The following is a 16,398-nucleotide window of genomic DNA, read 5'->3' on the forward strand; positions in this document are numbered from 1 at the left end:
TTAACTGTCAGCTTTGCACCAAAAATATTGTTTGCTTGATGTTTATTTAGTTCAGTAATCACTCAAAGCCCAGTCTTCTAATGAAGCTTCACTCCAGCTTTGCTTGGCATGAGCTCTGTGCAAGGTGGTTTGACCTGACTCATACTAAAGCCTTCTGAAAGGAGAAGCTCCTTCCTGGCTGGAAACTTTGGCTGCATTGCTTGGGATGAGAGAAGGCATGTAGAGTATCACCTCTGTACATATCATACACCTCTTTACCCATATGTGTCCACCTGTTCACAGCATTCAATGGTTAAACGTAAATCCTGGTACTGTCTCATTTCAGCCACTTACACCAAGAGGTGCTGAGCCGAGTCAAGGGATGCCGTGCCAATTGCCTTGGAAGGCAATGCAATGGGAGGTTTGCACACACACTTGATCTGCACTGAACACAGGCTATATTAACACGCATGGGGGGAAGAGCATAATCAAGAAACAGAATTTATTAGACTAGTGTTCACTTGGAAAGAAAAAATGTTTAGCAATACTTGTCATTCCTTGATTGTTTCTATTCAGCTATTCTGAAAGAAAGGAAAAAAACCTGCATAGTTTCTTGGATACTGCACATGGCAGCTTTTTGGCAAATGCTGATGTTCTACAGTGTAGCACTCTGTATATCCTGAAGACTGGTCTGATTTTCATGATCACTAAGTACATCAGGGTCTTATTTTTGAAAATCATCTCACTTAGAAATAAAATAAAGATGTTAAAAACTTCTGTCTTTAAGTGTACAATGCTACAGATCCAGGCTTCAGCTTATTACCTATAAGTCACCTTATTACCCATAGTTCCCTATGACATCAGTGTCATTTTAAAAAGCAAAAGCTGTGAATTTCAATACCTGGAAATCACCTGCTCAGGGTAGTCAAATTATATGTTTCTTTCTCCTCCTGAGATGAAAACAAAAAATAACTATGTTCCTGGTAAAGGATCATTTAAATACATATGTTCATTGCTTCACATTCAACCTAAAGCCACATACGTTTGCCAAGGAGTTGCCAGCAAGGCACTTCCTAGAAATTTTTTTAATGTTCGCAAATCCTTAGTTATAACAGTGTATTGAATGTCAAGATATGCTGTGAGAGCTTTTTTATTTCTGTAGCCATGAGGGAGCAGTGGAATAGTTTAGATATGGTATTTCCTGCTGGGTTTCTCAGCATATATGCTGATTAGTATCAAGTAGGAGAGGCAGCTTAGAAGAACGATCTGTTTTATGGGTCTGTATAGTCAAGGAACACCAAGACAGAGAGACAGAAATGCCAATACAAAAGATAAATCTAAACATATTTATTCCACAGCTTCCTACCTCTTTTGTCATAAAGCAAGACTGAAAGTCTGTTTCTGCATATGTTTCTCATTGAATTCAAGACCTGGTAATGCATAAACTACAGAGTAATTTTTTTTAAGTTGCTATTGCTTATCAAAAATTAATGAGAACAACTGTGTGTATTCACCACATTTTATTTGATGTATAAACAGAGCAATGGGGTTAATTGTGAAAACTGTTTACTTTTGAGGTGGAATGAAACCCACGCAGATGCTGCCTTTTTTCAGGCTAAGTTTTCTCCCTCCATAGCACATATGCCTTGCTAAAAATAAACAATAATCATAATATCATGAGCCACGATAATATTTTTTTTTCAATAGCTTGCAGTAGAAACTAAGAATTCATGTCTATTACATACAGCTTCCTCTCTATAAAAGTATCAAAACAACACATTAAATATTGGCCCCCATGACTGTTCTGGCATATGAACCTAAAGCTAATCATGAGTAAGGAAAGGAAGCATGCTCAGTTTGAACAGTTTTCTGAACAGACTTTACAGTCCAATAAAACAGAAATCCAGTTTAATAATATATCACTTATGTTAGAAGTAGTGTGCAGGGCCAATAGCCTAAAACATACATTTCTCAACTGAAAGCATTGTTATTAAATATAACACCTGCCAAGAACTGTCCCAGTTGTATGCACAGTGTTTCTTGCCACTGTTTTCTTTGCAATAATGGCCTCTCATTTTGATTTACACACTTTTACCTAGCTCCCCAAGGGTCTTCATACTTTTGAACATAAAATAAGCTTGTGTTTTGGCAAACTCCAAGTATTCAAGTGAGCCAACTTTTTTTTTCTTTTTTGTATATTTCTTGGCTTAATTGGTAAAAAGGCCAAATATTAAAATACATATTTTATAGAACATTACATAAATTTTTAGTTTGTCCTGCAAATATTTCCTCAGTAGTGTTTAACTGGACTGTTCTGGACTGAAATGGCAGTATAGGGCATAAAGTAGAGTTGGACCACTCCTGAGAATGATACTGTTTGCTAGGACTTCTAGTTTACAGTACTGAGAATAAGGAGACAACAAAGCTCTTCTCAGAAGTCAACTGTGGAAAATGCAATGAAAGACTAGAATTAGACAGAGCCAAAACTCCATCCTGCCCTAGTGAGGTGTTTTGCCAATGTGACTGAGGTAGCGCAGCAACAATCTGGCCAGCTGGTCTACCTCCAGCCTCCCACCACTCATTACAAATGAATCAACCTTTCTCCTGGGACAGCAGATGTACATGATAGTCCACACAGGCATGTGCGTGTGGAATCACAACAAATACATTCCTACATCCTTTGCAAAAGCAACTAATGTAGCCAGAGTTATTGGGTTCAGTGGAAATGATCATGTAAGGTTTTTTATTTATCTTTTTTTTTTTTTTTTCCCCAAAATACAGACTTAAGTGAGCATTCTCAGTAGGACTGACAGAATAATGTTAAGGACAGAAAATGACAAATGTAGAAATACTTGGAGCAAAGTATTGACTGTGATCCTGAAAGGTGATGAATATGTGCTGTGATTTCAAAAACTTCTTTCCTCCTACTCTCCTTCTGTATCTAGGGTCTCCCTACCCAGGAGGAAGGGCAATGACAATACTTATGTGACCCATGGTGATGTTTCTACAATGCTTACTTTGTAATGCAATTTCAGGTCCCCAGAGCTACATCAGCATATAGAGAAAGGCAGTCTGTCTTCTTGCTTTTTCTGTCTTCTACATCCTTTTCTAAAAGTCATGTCCTGCTCTTTATCTGAGGTTCCTAGCAAAAACCTTCAACCCACATGGAGCTCAGCATCTGAACCCTTCCTTCACTAGCAGAATTTCCTGAGGACTCACATCTTTTTGCAGTGGCCTCAAGTTGTTCATGTGCTAACAGCTTCTTGCTCTTCCTCTTAGTCACATTTCTCAGTCAGTGGCTACACATCTTCAGATTTAGATACACCATGTTACCCAGCAGGGAGAAGTCACACGCCTGACTTCATCAGGAATATTTAATGAAACTGCAACTGAAGCTTCTTCAGTTGTTGCTTTTACAGCAGTTACATTATCTGCTTAGTGGTCCAGTAGATAAGGTAATGAATGGGGAGTCACAATGAAAACCTACATGTCTCAATCCTATTATTTCAAATTACCTCGTGTTTATTGTGGAGCTGTGGACACATGGTGTGGAATTCATCAGCTGTAATTAAGTCATCTAGAATTAGGTATCTAAGTCTGAATCAGACTGTAGGTTTCTTTTGCAAGTAATGGAAACATATAAGCACCTATAGAGCAATTCAATTCCAAGTAAAATGTCTACAATGGTTGGTATAAACTGTTCTTTCCATTAACCAAAGGACATCACTGTGCCTAGCCCAGATGTAGACATCTAATTTTTAGATATTTCAGTTTACTCAGGGAGACTCTAATATTTGGTAATTCAAAATGAAAGGAATTTGTAAAAGTGACAGAGCTTTGTGTTTCTATTTCTTCACTGTCCTCCTTTGAAAATATATGTGTATTGTTCAGATTCCACATTATCACTCTTACTACTTCTCCTTCTACAGTAACACAAAAATTTTCATTGTATTGGTTGATATACAGTGCTTTATATTTTTAAAAGAAACATTTTTAATCTGCAAAATTATTTGCATAGACATGAAATCAAAAGCTGGTGGTGACAAACTAAACTGAGAAAACTCAGGAAGAACTGCTTCATAGAAAGGGCTCTGAACATATGGAATAAATAACTGAAGGGAGGGTTGAGCCTGAGATGTGTAAATGAGTTCAAGAGAGCCTCAGATTTCCTTCTTGAGCACGAAAGGGGCCAAGTCATAGAATGAAAAGACAGAGAAGTGGGATTAAGGTAAACCAAAAAAAGCAGACGTGCTGGGCTAGATGACTTTTCCTGTTTGTAGGTTTCATGTTTTCAACAACAACAACAAAGTGACTACACAGATGGTTTGTGTTATTCCCACATCCTTTGAAATTCAGTTTCCAAAAATGTCACCTTGTTCTATATTCTCTTGTGAAGCATAAAGTGCATACACTGTTTTCCAACATGTTCACGTGCATTCTTGCTGTCAAGACCAGTCTACTTCATTAGCCATCACCATACAGAAATATGTGTAAGAAGGGGGTTATAAACATTAATAGCATCAGATTCTCCTTATGAGATCTGCATGAGAGAAAGCTGCTGGTGGCTCACTCACACTGTGTCCACATTAGCAAGCAGTTTGGCCCCCAAAAAGATGAATCAGTTGGTGCTGTAGTCTCTGTACTTGTGGTCATTGCAATTCTGGGTTTTTATTTTGGAGTAGAACAAAAAAACATCCCACCACTTGTGTCATTGAAGCTGTCTGAAGGTCCTTTAGTTTGGACATTAATTAACATGTTAAAAGTTTGTAAGCATTTGACACAGAACAAAGCATCTAGTTTGGGTTAATTTAGAAGAAACCTACCTAGTATGTACAAAAGCTGGACCGCAAAGGGAGCTAACATGGAGGATTTGCATGCTGCTGCTCCAGATCAGAACATGAATGAAAATGTCTTTGTTACCTAAGTTCACACTTGACTAGCCCTCTTGCATTTTGTGATTCATTCCATCTTACCAGACACTGCTTCACTATGGAAACTGCCTTTTGGATACTGTCTGATTTTTATAACATCATTAAATGAAAGGAATAGAAAGCATTTGGAGAGTTCAAGTAATCCTATAAAGCAGTCCCACATTTGGGTTGGGTTGTGCTGTTGATATTCTCTGACTGATTACTGGCAATGGGACCAGTCTCACTGCTGCCAGAGCTTAGAGAGAGCTGTGGTTAATTCATCCAGGATTTCTTCTGTGAGATCTGAGCAAGCAGCCACCACGCATCCCTTTGTGTGTCCATTCTCATGGGATAGGTGAGAAGGAAGAATGTTCCTTTCTGGTAGCACAGAACAAAGGATGTATGGAAAATTAATAACTGGCAGGAAATAAACAAAAAACAAAAACAACGAAAACAAACACCTAAATATTGGGATCTCAGATCAAACCATATATAATGTGATTTTTCCTTCTGATAAGATTGCTTGAAACCGCTTCTTTTTCTCACAGTCCCATCTTTTCCTTTAGCTTTTACTTCTAAATCATGGACAGAGGAACACCTTGTTTTCCACTGTTCCACAAGACATACACACGCACCACTACCAGATGCTTATATGCAGTTTATAAAAGAACTTTTACAAATTGCGCACCTGGGCAAATCCAGTCCTATGTTGAGTCTCCATTTGGACCCATTGCCTCCCAGCAACTGTGCAAAACACCCACTCTTGCAGCCTGCAACCGTCCCCTTTCCAATAGCACACTCCTTCCTTAAGTGGGGAAGTCTTGACAATAGGAAAGATTTCCCGCTATCATTATGACACCACAGAGTTTTGGGGAAGTACAGATCCCAATTCCAGCTAGCTATGGGCAAGGGATCAAAGTTCCAGCAATGCCCTGTGGAGAATGAGGGCATGGCTTTACCCGTGTTCCTTTCAGACCTAATGTGGGTGGCACATGTTCAGAGATAAAAAGAGCCTGAAGAAGTTGATCACCAAATTTCCTCCAAAACATTCCTTCTTCTGTTTCCCTTTTGTGAAGAGGAGATACTAAAACATGTTCGCTGTGCTGGATCATGATCATGTTCAAAGGCAGTGTATGAACTGAACACCAGGGAATCTCAGAACCTTTTGAAGAGTCTCATTTCCGTAACAGAATGACTTTGGAGTCAGAGGGGTTGTTCCCCAGCAGAGCTTGTATAATGTGAAAGGAGAGTCAACTCCTGATCATATTACTCTTTTTCACAAAAATTCTAAAAAATAATAAAGTATTTGAGAGTAAAGGCAGTTACATCAGTCTATAAACACTAGCCTAGTAAAGTTTATAAAAGAGGCCAAATACTGCTTAAAAATAAAAAAATAAAAAAAAATAAAAAAGAAAAAAGAAAAATGAAAGAAAGGAAAAACAGATTGAAGTCCATAAAATAAGCTTTTACCTTCATTGTAATCCAGACTTTTTTCTATAACCGCCAGAGGTTTATGAATACTTTTTTTTTTTTTTTAAGTTTAGAGCAGTTCATATTCCTTATGTTGACGCTATACTCATACTGCGTTTGTATGTTTATTTTGGAAAGGAAAATTGCTAACAAACAAAAACTCTGTACAATAAAGAAAATCAAATATGATCGACTAAAAAAGTATATAAATCAGTGTAAAGAGGCATGATACCTTCTCCTCTTCCCCTGCAAAAATGAATGTCAATCTGAGCAGAACATTAAGCTACAGCAGATTGCTGTAAGGTGACTAAATAGTTAAATTTGTTCTTTCTTTTCCTAATACATTGTCTGCACCAGGGTGACTGCTCAGTGTTTGCTGGTGCACCACATGGTGCTCCAGCAGATGCTGGTCTGTCAGACAGAGGGTCACGGTGGCATTATGAATATTTTCATATCTAATGTTATACTTTTCTTGTATCCAGGCACCAGTACTGGCAAGAGCTTTCTTGTAACTGTTCCTATGGCTTTCTGTTCCCTGCATGTGAGTGCAGCTGGGAATGTAAGGGGTTAAGTGACACTGCTCCACCACGTCTGTCTCAGTGGTGGGGCAGGAGGTTATGCAGCAGGGATCTCATAGGAAGGTGAATGCTTCTCCTAATGAGGTGAAGCTGATGGCTCTAATGCAGTGGAACAGCTGCAGCAGGCTCTTTCCCAGCCTCAAGTCACACTGAGATCAGATTCAGCGTATAGCAGCTCTGTTTTCTTCACACACTATAATTATGATTGATTTTCAAAAGATGTAAAACTACCTTTTTTTAAAGAGAGCTTTTAGTTGGTGAGGCAAAGGAGTATTTTGGTACTTTTCCAGTGAGGACTAGCTGCCTTCCGCCTCCTCAATCTTCTCCGTGGCTGACAAGGTTAGATTCCCCTTCTGCTGCAGTGTTTTTAAAGTGCTGGGATATCTGGGTGCTGGGAGGGACCAGGAACTCGAGCTTCAGGATTTTGCTGTAGTTAAACACAGCAGCCTGCTTTCTTCCAAATGCAAATGATACACAAAACACAGATATGAGAGACTCATAACTTTTCTGCTTCACCATTAACAATTCCACCATTTCCATAAGTGGGGTTATACCATAATTACACTTCATGTCAGAGAAACATGCATGATTTGGCTGCCAGTGAAATTCTCAAATTGCTTCCCTCAAAGCTAAAACTTGAACATAAAATGCCTAATTTCCCAAATTCATCAGCTGGCTCTGTCCTGGTGGTGTACCTCACTGCCCAGACACACAGGTAACCTCCTTCTCATGGATTCACAAAGGTCAGAAACTACCCAGGAGGCGCGATGTTGCACTGGTGTGTTCTGGAGGCTTTTGAACTGGTCTGGACACCCAAGCAGAAGGGGGCTTAGCAGTACTCCCACACAGCTGTAGGGTTGCTGGAGGAAAGCAAGCTGGATTTTGGTCAGCCTGCAGACTCAACGGAAGTACTCAAGACTCTGTACCAGTCCATAGAGACCCACGCATTGAAAGTAGTCAGCCCCTACTATTATTAACTAGTCTTTCAGTTCAGTGGGTTATTACATCAGTTGTGGGTCTAAGAAGCACAGGAAGCTCTTTTTCCTAAAAAGAAAATGAATCAGTTTTGGCAAGTAACACAAAAGTTTGGAAGTAACAGATTAAAAAACTGTTATTATGAGCAAAATTCTTTCCTTGAATTTTGAATTATTATTCAGTCTTTAACAATGTGATCATAAAAAGTGGCCAGGGTGCAGAGGAAGCAGAGCAAAAAGCTGCAAGAAAATAAATGATCATTTTCTTTCAGGTGTGTAAGCATCAGACTAGACCAGGAGACAGGAACCTTCTCTGCCAAAACATTGCTTCATTTGGACAGCTTAATTCTGGCAGCTCCTAACATTTGCCGAATTGACACTGCAAATTGGACACTTTTATTAAATAATTTCTATATGTATTATTGCACAAAATGTATTCTCTGCATAACTATATATGCTTTGTTACTTAGCAAAGAGGCCAATTTTCCCTTAAAGTTGTAAGACAAAATAATGATATTGCTGTTATATTAAAACCACGGGGCAACATACATCCAACTTATTATGACAGTTTTGTCAATTGGTAGGCTCAATAATGTTTCTAAATGTAATGGCAGACTTCAAAAAATATTGTTAGGAATTTTTGAGGGAGGTAATAAATAAATTATAACTAATAATAATATTTTCAGCAAATTGCTGACACTTAAAGGAATAAAAGCTGTAGAGCCAAATTGAGCCATATGCTTTTTGAGAAAGCAATTTCACAAGTGGAAACTCTATTAGTATCTCTGTATGTTATTAGGACAGCAGGATTTGTTCTGTAACTAGACTTATTGCTGTATTAGATTAGATTCAGTTGGCCATTATGTACGGAAGTATGCACAGCTGTCCAATACACACTGTCAAGTCCATGGAAGCTAAAACAGTATTTTCATCTATTTTTGTTTATATGTGGTGTTTCTTGGTACATGTTTTTCCTATACAGTACTCCTGTTGCTAAAACTGTTTCTGTAAGAGGGTTGAAATGTGCATTGGAATCATTTCCTTTGCAACTTCACAAAGAATCGAAAATGCACAGTAACAGCAGAGGGAATTAAAACTCCATATGCAATCGGAGGCCTAATTCTGTGAGATTGTCACCATCTTTTAACTTTCCTTACATGTTGGCAACTAAGGTGTAAATTGTCACATACATAAAGCTTTGTTCAATTTGAAATGACACTTAAAGGTGACGCTAGCTGTCAAGAGTTCTCCAGAGAACAGGAGCAGCTGAAGCTATTGTATCCCACCTGCCAAAGCCTGGGACTAGAAGAGGGCTGAGAAAATGTGTATGACATGCTCCTGCTTAATGCATCTGAAGGTTGTAATTGGGGATATCGTTGGCAACTAGATCTTCTGCTATTTTTTTTTTTTTTCCAACAGACAAGGGTGTAACAGACAAGATAGGAGCTAGGACACAGTCCTTCAGCTGAGAATATCACAGAATCACAGAATCACAGAATCACGGAATCATCTAGGTTGGAAGAGACCTCCAAGATCACCTAGTCCAACCTCTGACCTAACACTAGCAAGTCCTCCACTAAACCATATCACTAAATTCAACATCTAAACGTCTCTTAAAGACCTCCGGGGATGGTGACTCAACCACTTTCCTGGGCAGCCCATTCCAATGCCTAACAACCCTTTCAGTACAGAAGTTCTTCCTAATATCCAACCTAAACCTCCCCTGGCGCAACTTTAGCCCATTCCCTCTCATCCTGTCACCAGTCACGTGGGAGAATAGACCAACCCCCCACCTCGCTACAGCCTCCTTTAAGGTACCTATAGAGAGCAATAAGGTCATCTCTGAACCTCCTCTTCTCCAGGCTGAACAATCCCAGCTCCCTCAACCGCTCCTCATAAGACTTGTTCTCCAGACCCCTCACCAGCTTCATCACCCTTCTCTGTACTCTCTTGAGCACCTCAATGTCCTTCTTGTAGTGAGGGGCCCAAAACTGAACACAGTACTCGAGGTGCGGCCTCACCAGAGCCGAGTACAGGGGGACACTCACTTCCCTAGACCTGCTGGCCACACTGCTTCTTATACAAGCCAGGATGCTGTTGGCCTTCTTGGCCACCTGAGCACACTGCTGGCTCATATTCAGCCGACTATCAACCAGTACTCCCAGGTCCTTCTCGGCCAGGCAGCTTTCCAACTACTCATCTCCCAGCCTGTAGCTCTGCTTGGGGTTGTTGCGCCCCAGGTGCAGGACCCGGCACTTGGCCTTGTTGAACTTCATACAGTTGACCTCAGCCCATCGGTCTAGCCTATCCAGATCCTCCTGCAGAGCCTTCCTTCCCTCGAGCAGATCGATACACGCATCTAACTTGGTGTCATCTGCAAACTTACTGAGGGTGCACTCAATCCCCCCACCCAGATCATCAATAAAGATATTAAACAGGACCGGCCCCAGAACTGAGCCCTGGGGGACTCCACTAGTGACCGGCCTCCAACTGGATTTGGCTCCATTCACCACAACTCTTTGGGCCCGGCTATCCAGCCAGTTTTTAACCCAATGAAGCGTATGCCAGTCCAAGCCACGAGCAGCCAGTTTCTTGAGGAGAATGTTGTGGGAAACAGTATCAAACGCCTTACTGAATTCAAGGTAGATCACATCCACAGCCTTTCCCTCATCCACTATGTCACTTGGTCATAGAAGGAGATCAGGTTCGTCAAGCAGGACCTGTCTTTCATAAACCCATGCTGACTGGGCCTGATCGCCTGGTTGCCCTTCAAGTGCCACATGATGACACTCAAGACAATCTGCTCCATGAGCTTCCCTGGCACTGAGGTCAAACTAACAGGCCTATAGTTCCCCGGGTCTACCCTCCGGCCCTTCTTGTAGATGGGTGTCATGTTTGCTAGCTGCCAGTCAACTGGGACCTCCTCTGATAGCCAGGACTGCCGATAAATGATGGAAAGTGGCTTGGCCAGCTCCTCCGCCAGTTCTCTCAGTACCCTCGGGTGGATCCCATCCGGCTCCATCGACTTGCGCACATTCAAGTGCTGTAGCAGGTTGCCAACCAGTTCCTCGTGGATAGTGAGGGCCACATCCTGCTCCCCATCCCCTTCCACCAGCTCAGGGTACTGGGTATCCAGAGAACAACTAGTTTTGCTGCTAAAGACTGAGGCAAAGAAGGCATTAAGCACCTCAGCCTTTTCCTCATCTTTTGTAACTAAGTTTCCCCCCGCATCCAGTAAGGGATGGAGATTCTCCTTAGTCCTCCTTTTTGTGCTGATGTATTTGTAAAAACACTTTTTGTTATCTTTAACGGCAGTAACCAGATTGAGCTTCAGATGAGCTTTGGCCTTTTTAATTTTGTCCCTGCACAGCCTCGCAACATCCTTATAGTCCTCCTGAGTGGCCCGCCCTCTTTTCCAAAGATTATAAACCCTCCTTTTTCTCCTAAGCTCGAACCACAACTCTCTGTTCAGCCAGGCTGGTCTTCCGCGCCGGCTCGTCTTTCGGCATGTGGGAACAGACCACTCCTGAGCCATTAAGATTTCCTTCTTAAAGAATGCCCAGCCTTCCTGGACTCCTCTGCCCTTCAGAACCTCCTCCCAAGGGACTCTGCCAACCAGTGTCCTGAACAGCTCAAAGTCATCCCTCTGGAAGTCCAAGACAGTGGTTTTACTGGTCCCCTTCCAGACTTCGCCAAGAATAGAGAACTCTACCATTTCATGGTCACTCTGCCCAAGACAGCTCCCGACCACCACATCTCCCACCAGTCCGTCACTGTTTGTGAACAGAAGGTCTAGCGGGGCACCTCCCCTGGTAGGCTCTCTAACCAGCTGCATCAGGAAACTATCTTCCACGCTCTCCAGAAACCTCCTAGACTGCTTTCTCTGGGCTGTGTTGTGCTTCCAGGATATGTCTGGGAAGTTGAAGTCCCCCATGAGAACAAGTGCTGACGATTTTGCAACTTCTGCCAGCTGCCTGTAGAACTCCTCATCCGTCTCCTCATCCTGGTTCGGCGGTCTATAACAGACCCCCACCAGGATGTTTGCCTTATTGGCCTTCCCGCTGATCCTAACCCATAGGGACTCAACCTTATCATTCCCAGCCTCAAGTTCAACATCAAAACACTCTCTAATATAGAGAGCCACACCACCACCCCTTCTGTGCTGCCTGTCCGTTCTGAAGAGCCTATAGCCAGACATTGGAGCACTCCAGTCATGAGAGTGGTCCCACCACGTTTCCGTGATGGCAACCAAGTCATAGCCTGCCTGCTGCACGATGGCTTCCAGCTCCTCTTGTTTGTTACCCATGCTGCGTGCATAAGTGTAGATGCACTTCGGTTGGGCCATTGCCTTCTCCCCTGGCCTTGCCATTGTTCCCCCTGGCACAGCTCCAACAAGCCTTATTTCAGCCCCGTCCTCCTTCTTACCTAGTTTAAAGCCCTCTCAATGAGCCCTGCAAGCTCTTGGGCTAGGATCCATTTTCGCTTTAGAGATAGGGACCCATCTGCGGCCATCAGGCCGGGTGCCGAGTAAAGCGCCCTATGGTCAAAAAAAACCAAAATTTCTGTGTTGGCACCAGCCTCTGAGCCATGTGTTAATCAGGTGGGCTTTTATTGAAAAAATATCAATTTTGTTTTTCTCCAGCTGAATACTTTATCTCTCCCTCCTATGAACATGTTGATATCTAATGAAAGAAAAGTTTCTCAGCATTTTACTCATATTTCAAATTGGAAGCCATGAGAGATGCATGAGTCTCATCAGTTTCAGCTCTCAAAAAACCTGACCGGCAGAGTGGACCCAGGCAGACCGAGAGCAAACCTGAAGTGCAAAATCCCAAACAATAGATAGTTTCATCTTGAGTATGTGAGAAGCCTTTCGTCAATGAATGATGTTTATTTTGCCATGTCTATTTAAAAAAAAAAAAAAAAGATAGAAAAGGAAAATCTGTTTTTTTTTTTTTTTTTTTTTATATATAGGTATCTGAACAAAAGTACTACATGTGTTCAAAAGAGAAAAAGTCAATTCTGTAGCTTCTGGCATGAATAAAGAGAATGTAAAGCTATTTCTGATTGCTTTACTGAAATCCTGCTCTAGCAGAGCTTCTTAAAGACCAACATAGTGATGCCAGTCTCTGCTATCTGTGAAAACCTTTGTACGATAACTGGATGGAATTTGTGCTTTTGGAAGCTGACAGATGACTAGCCAAGTCTGAACTTATATTAGCAGTAGCTAAGTACAAAAGAGTAAAAACAGTCTTTTTTTTTTTTTTTTTTTTTTTTTTTCCTATACAACCCAGGCTATGTTGAGAATATCCTGGGTACACACGCAGAAATTTCTCTTCTGCTGCAGGTTATGTAATTCAGCCAAGCCCGATGCCTCACTGATCTCTGGAGCCTGAAGAGAAAACCTGCCAAGGGCCAAAGTCCAGCCAAGCTCTGCCAGGCAGTACTGAGGGGTGGGATGGAGTCAGAAGGACAACTCCCTGCAGCTCAGACCATATCTGAAATGCTAAACTCTTCTGGTGATGTTATCACAGCAGTGAGGCCAGCAGCCTTGGTGACCATCGCTGTACTAAGATAATATAGTACAATTAAGCAATAAATGGTTTTCCAGGTTATCCTTACACTAAAGGAAAGCACCCTCTGACAAGTGTATAGTGCCTCGGAGAGGGAGTAGACAAGACTTCGTTATTCTTAGGATTCAGGGTTGTTTTAATACATCATAGTTACTTTTTACCTTCTTTTCTGTGCTTTGATTTAGTAACATTGTAAAAGAACATCACAATTCCGCTGATGCTGAGGTCCTCCCCGTCCCTTGCTTTTGTTCTGGCTGAGCTACTGCAGAGATTCATTTCTCACTAATAACTCTGCATGCACAATTAACAGCTGATGCAAAATTCCCCTGCCTGATCTCTGCTGGCATTGAATCGCTACAGCTCATAACTCCAGACCTGGCTCTGTTACACTGCTGGTTGTTAATCTGAACTCATATTAGCTTCAAGGTGTTCTTGTTACGTTAGGAAGACCTTTCATCTAGTTCACAGATATGACAATTCTTGGACCCTCCTTTTCCATAAATCTCTCCTTTCCCTGAGTTGCAAAATCCTGGCATCAGCTTCTGACATAAATGATAACCGACAACTGGTAACTTGCTCTTTAGGCAACATTTTCTGCAAATGTTCACAAAACTTTAGTCTCTTCACTGAAGATCCCTGCAGGAAATTTTGCTGTGTGACACAAATGCAGGACAGCTGCCTATATCTTTGATGCATATTTTTAATTTAACACATTGGCAAGAAAATATTGCCAAAAGAAGTTGAGGCCACTTCAATTCATCAAGCCAGAGGTCTTCTTTCCATCTTTATCATTGCAGATTATAACCTTAGAGAGCACTTAGTGATGTGTGGATGTAACAACTAGGATGGTCAATGTGATTTAGTGGCTGTTAAAAGGGCCTAATTTCTACTTCCTTTTCAAACTACATAGTTACTCCTCCCGTTACTGAATATTGGCAGAAGACAATGGAAATCTCATGAGAATTCATGATTTTTCATAGAGTTGTTGTCAGTTTCCCAGATGAAATTGTACAGGTACAGACGCAAGCATGCTGGAGAAAAGAGAAGGGTAAAGTAGGGGGAGTAGGCAGAGAGCAAACAGCTAATATGAAAGTTTTGGGAGATTGTATGATTGTACCCATCATTAACAGTACTACTTTCTTCCCCACCCCACACGCCCCCCCCCCCCCCCAAAAAAAAAAAAAAAAAAAAGGCAGGAAAGACAGGAAAGGGTCAACACATTAAGATTTTTTCATCTTCTAATCTAATTTAGGGGCTCATAGCAACACACATAACTCTTTTAATTGTCTCTAACAAGTAAATAGCATGAGACCCAAACTCTGTTGGAGATATTCCAGGAATTTTCATTTTTTTTCATGCTTGCCTGCTTTTTGATGGTATTTCTTTTTATCTTCATTTGTACTGGTTGTTTCCTTTACAGATTAGAGTTGTACTTTTACTGGCTACTTGTCAATTTCTTTATATTTACGGCTCAGAAAAAGTTTCCAACTCAAATCCTCCTAGGATTTGGTTTGAGATTTTGTTGGTTGATTTGCAATTGTGGAGGCAATGGAAGGAGGCTCACTCTTGAAGGTGCTGGGCCTCCTGCAAAGCCCTTCTCTACTTACAAAGCCCTTCTTCTCTCCTTAGCAAGCCTGGCAGTAAATGCTTTGTGTGTGTGAGTGTGTGTGTACATGTATGTGTGCATCCATAAAAGGAACTCTTTCTGCGTTCCACACCTACTAAACCCATATGTTACCACTCCATGGTCTCCTCCAGCTTCCTAGGAAAGCTCTGAAAGTTGGTCCCCCTATTTTTATCTGTGTTACTGACATTTTTTACCTTTCTGCCCACAGAGTTATAACATTTCTGGATCTAGTTTTAAAGAACGGTGAACACCAGGGCATATTTGTTACAACACCACTGCCGTTATTTTCAAACAGAAATTCAAATGGGACTGAAATTCTTAAGGCCTTAAATGAGCTTCCAGCATTATCTGGGCCTTTAACAATTCTCTAGGGCTAAAGAACTGAAATAATTATTGACCACTATTTTTTTATTTTTATTTTTTTAATTTAGATATAAGTATTTCCTCAGCTGTCTCCACACAGCTATTCCTGTGGAGATTTAGATTTCCCGACCTTGGTCCAGACATTATCTCTTACTATGAATAAATTTCCTCAGAAAGCTGGTCTCTATGGGAGTACCATCACCCCAGTTTGTCCTGGCTGGCATATGTCCATAGAAAACTTCCAGAAATTTAGCCTGAAATTAATGTTAAATTACAGATATTGCTGGAATTACATCAGAGCCAATGGAACCAAAGAAATAGGGTACAAATGATTGTATACATATTTTGAAGACGTTTCAGTAGAGAATATAGCAAGGCAGTATATGCAAAGCATACAGAAATATCACAACATCTATTGTTTGAACCAACTCTTCTCTGCTAATATTTCAGTATACTGCTCTGGAGGAAAACATGTCAGGAAGAGTAAGTAATGGAAACTTGACAAATGTATTAAATTTATGAAATGGTAAGGACAAACATTTGATTTAGAAGATTTTGTGGCTCTGTAGCTTCTGGTTAGATCACTTTCAAAATTCTATTATTGTTTGTAAATTTGTAAATGAGTTGATGATGTAAAGGATGCAAAAAGAGGAAAGAATCTGGCACCTGAAAATTTTTACAATTCATTACTATTAGTAGCATCACAGCCTCTCCTATTTAGCTATTAGTCAGTACTCTGACTTGAGAAAAGGGACTGAAAACAAGAACCTTTGTTTCTATCTTGGTCTATTTAAAACTAGTTTATTTTAATCATACTAGCTAGCTTAGACTTTGTATTGGTTTATCTACATTTTATGGTATTCATAATAGTCATATCAGTCTAGTTCTTTTCTGAATCATCTCCCATTTCTTATTATTCCGCTA

The sequence above is a fragment of the Cygnus atratus genome, chromosome 2 (assembly GCF_013377495.2).
Source record: "Cygnus atratus isolate AKBS03 ecotype Queensland, Australia chromosome 2, CAtr_DNAZoo_HiC_assembly, whole genome shotgun sequence".
In the NCBI taxonomy this organism is placed as follows: domain Eukaryota; kingdom Metazoa; phylum Chordata; class Aves; order Anseriformes; family Anatidae; genus Cygnus; species Cygnus atratus.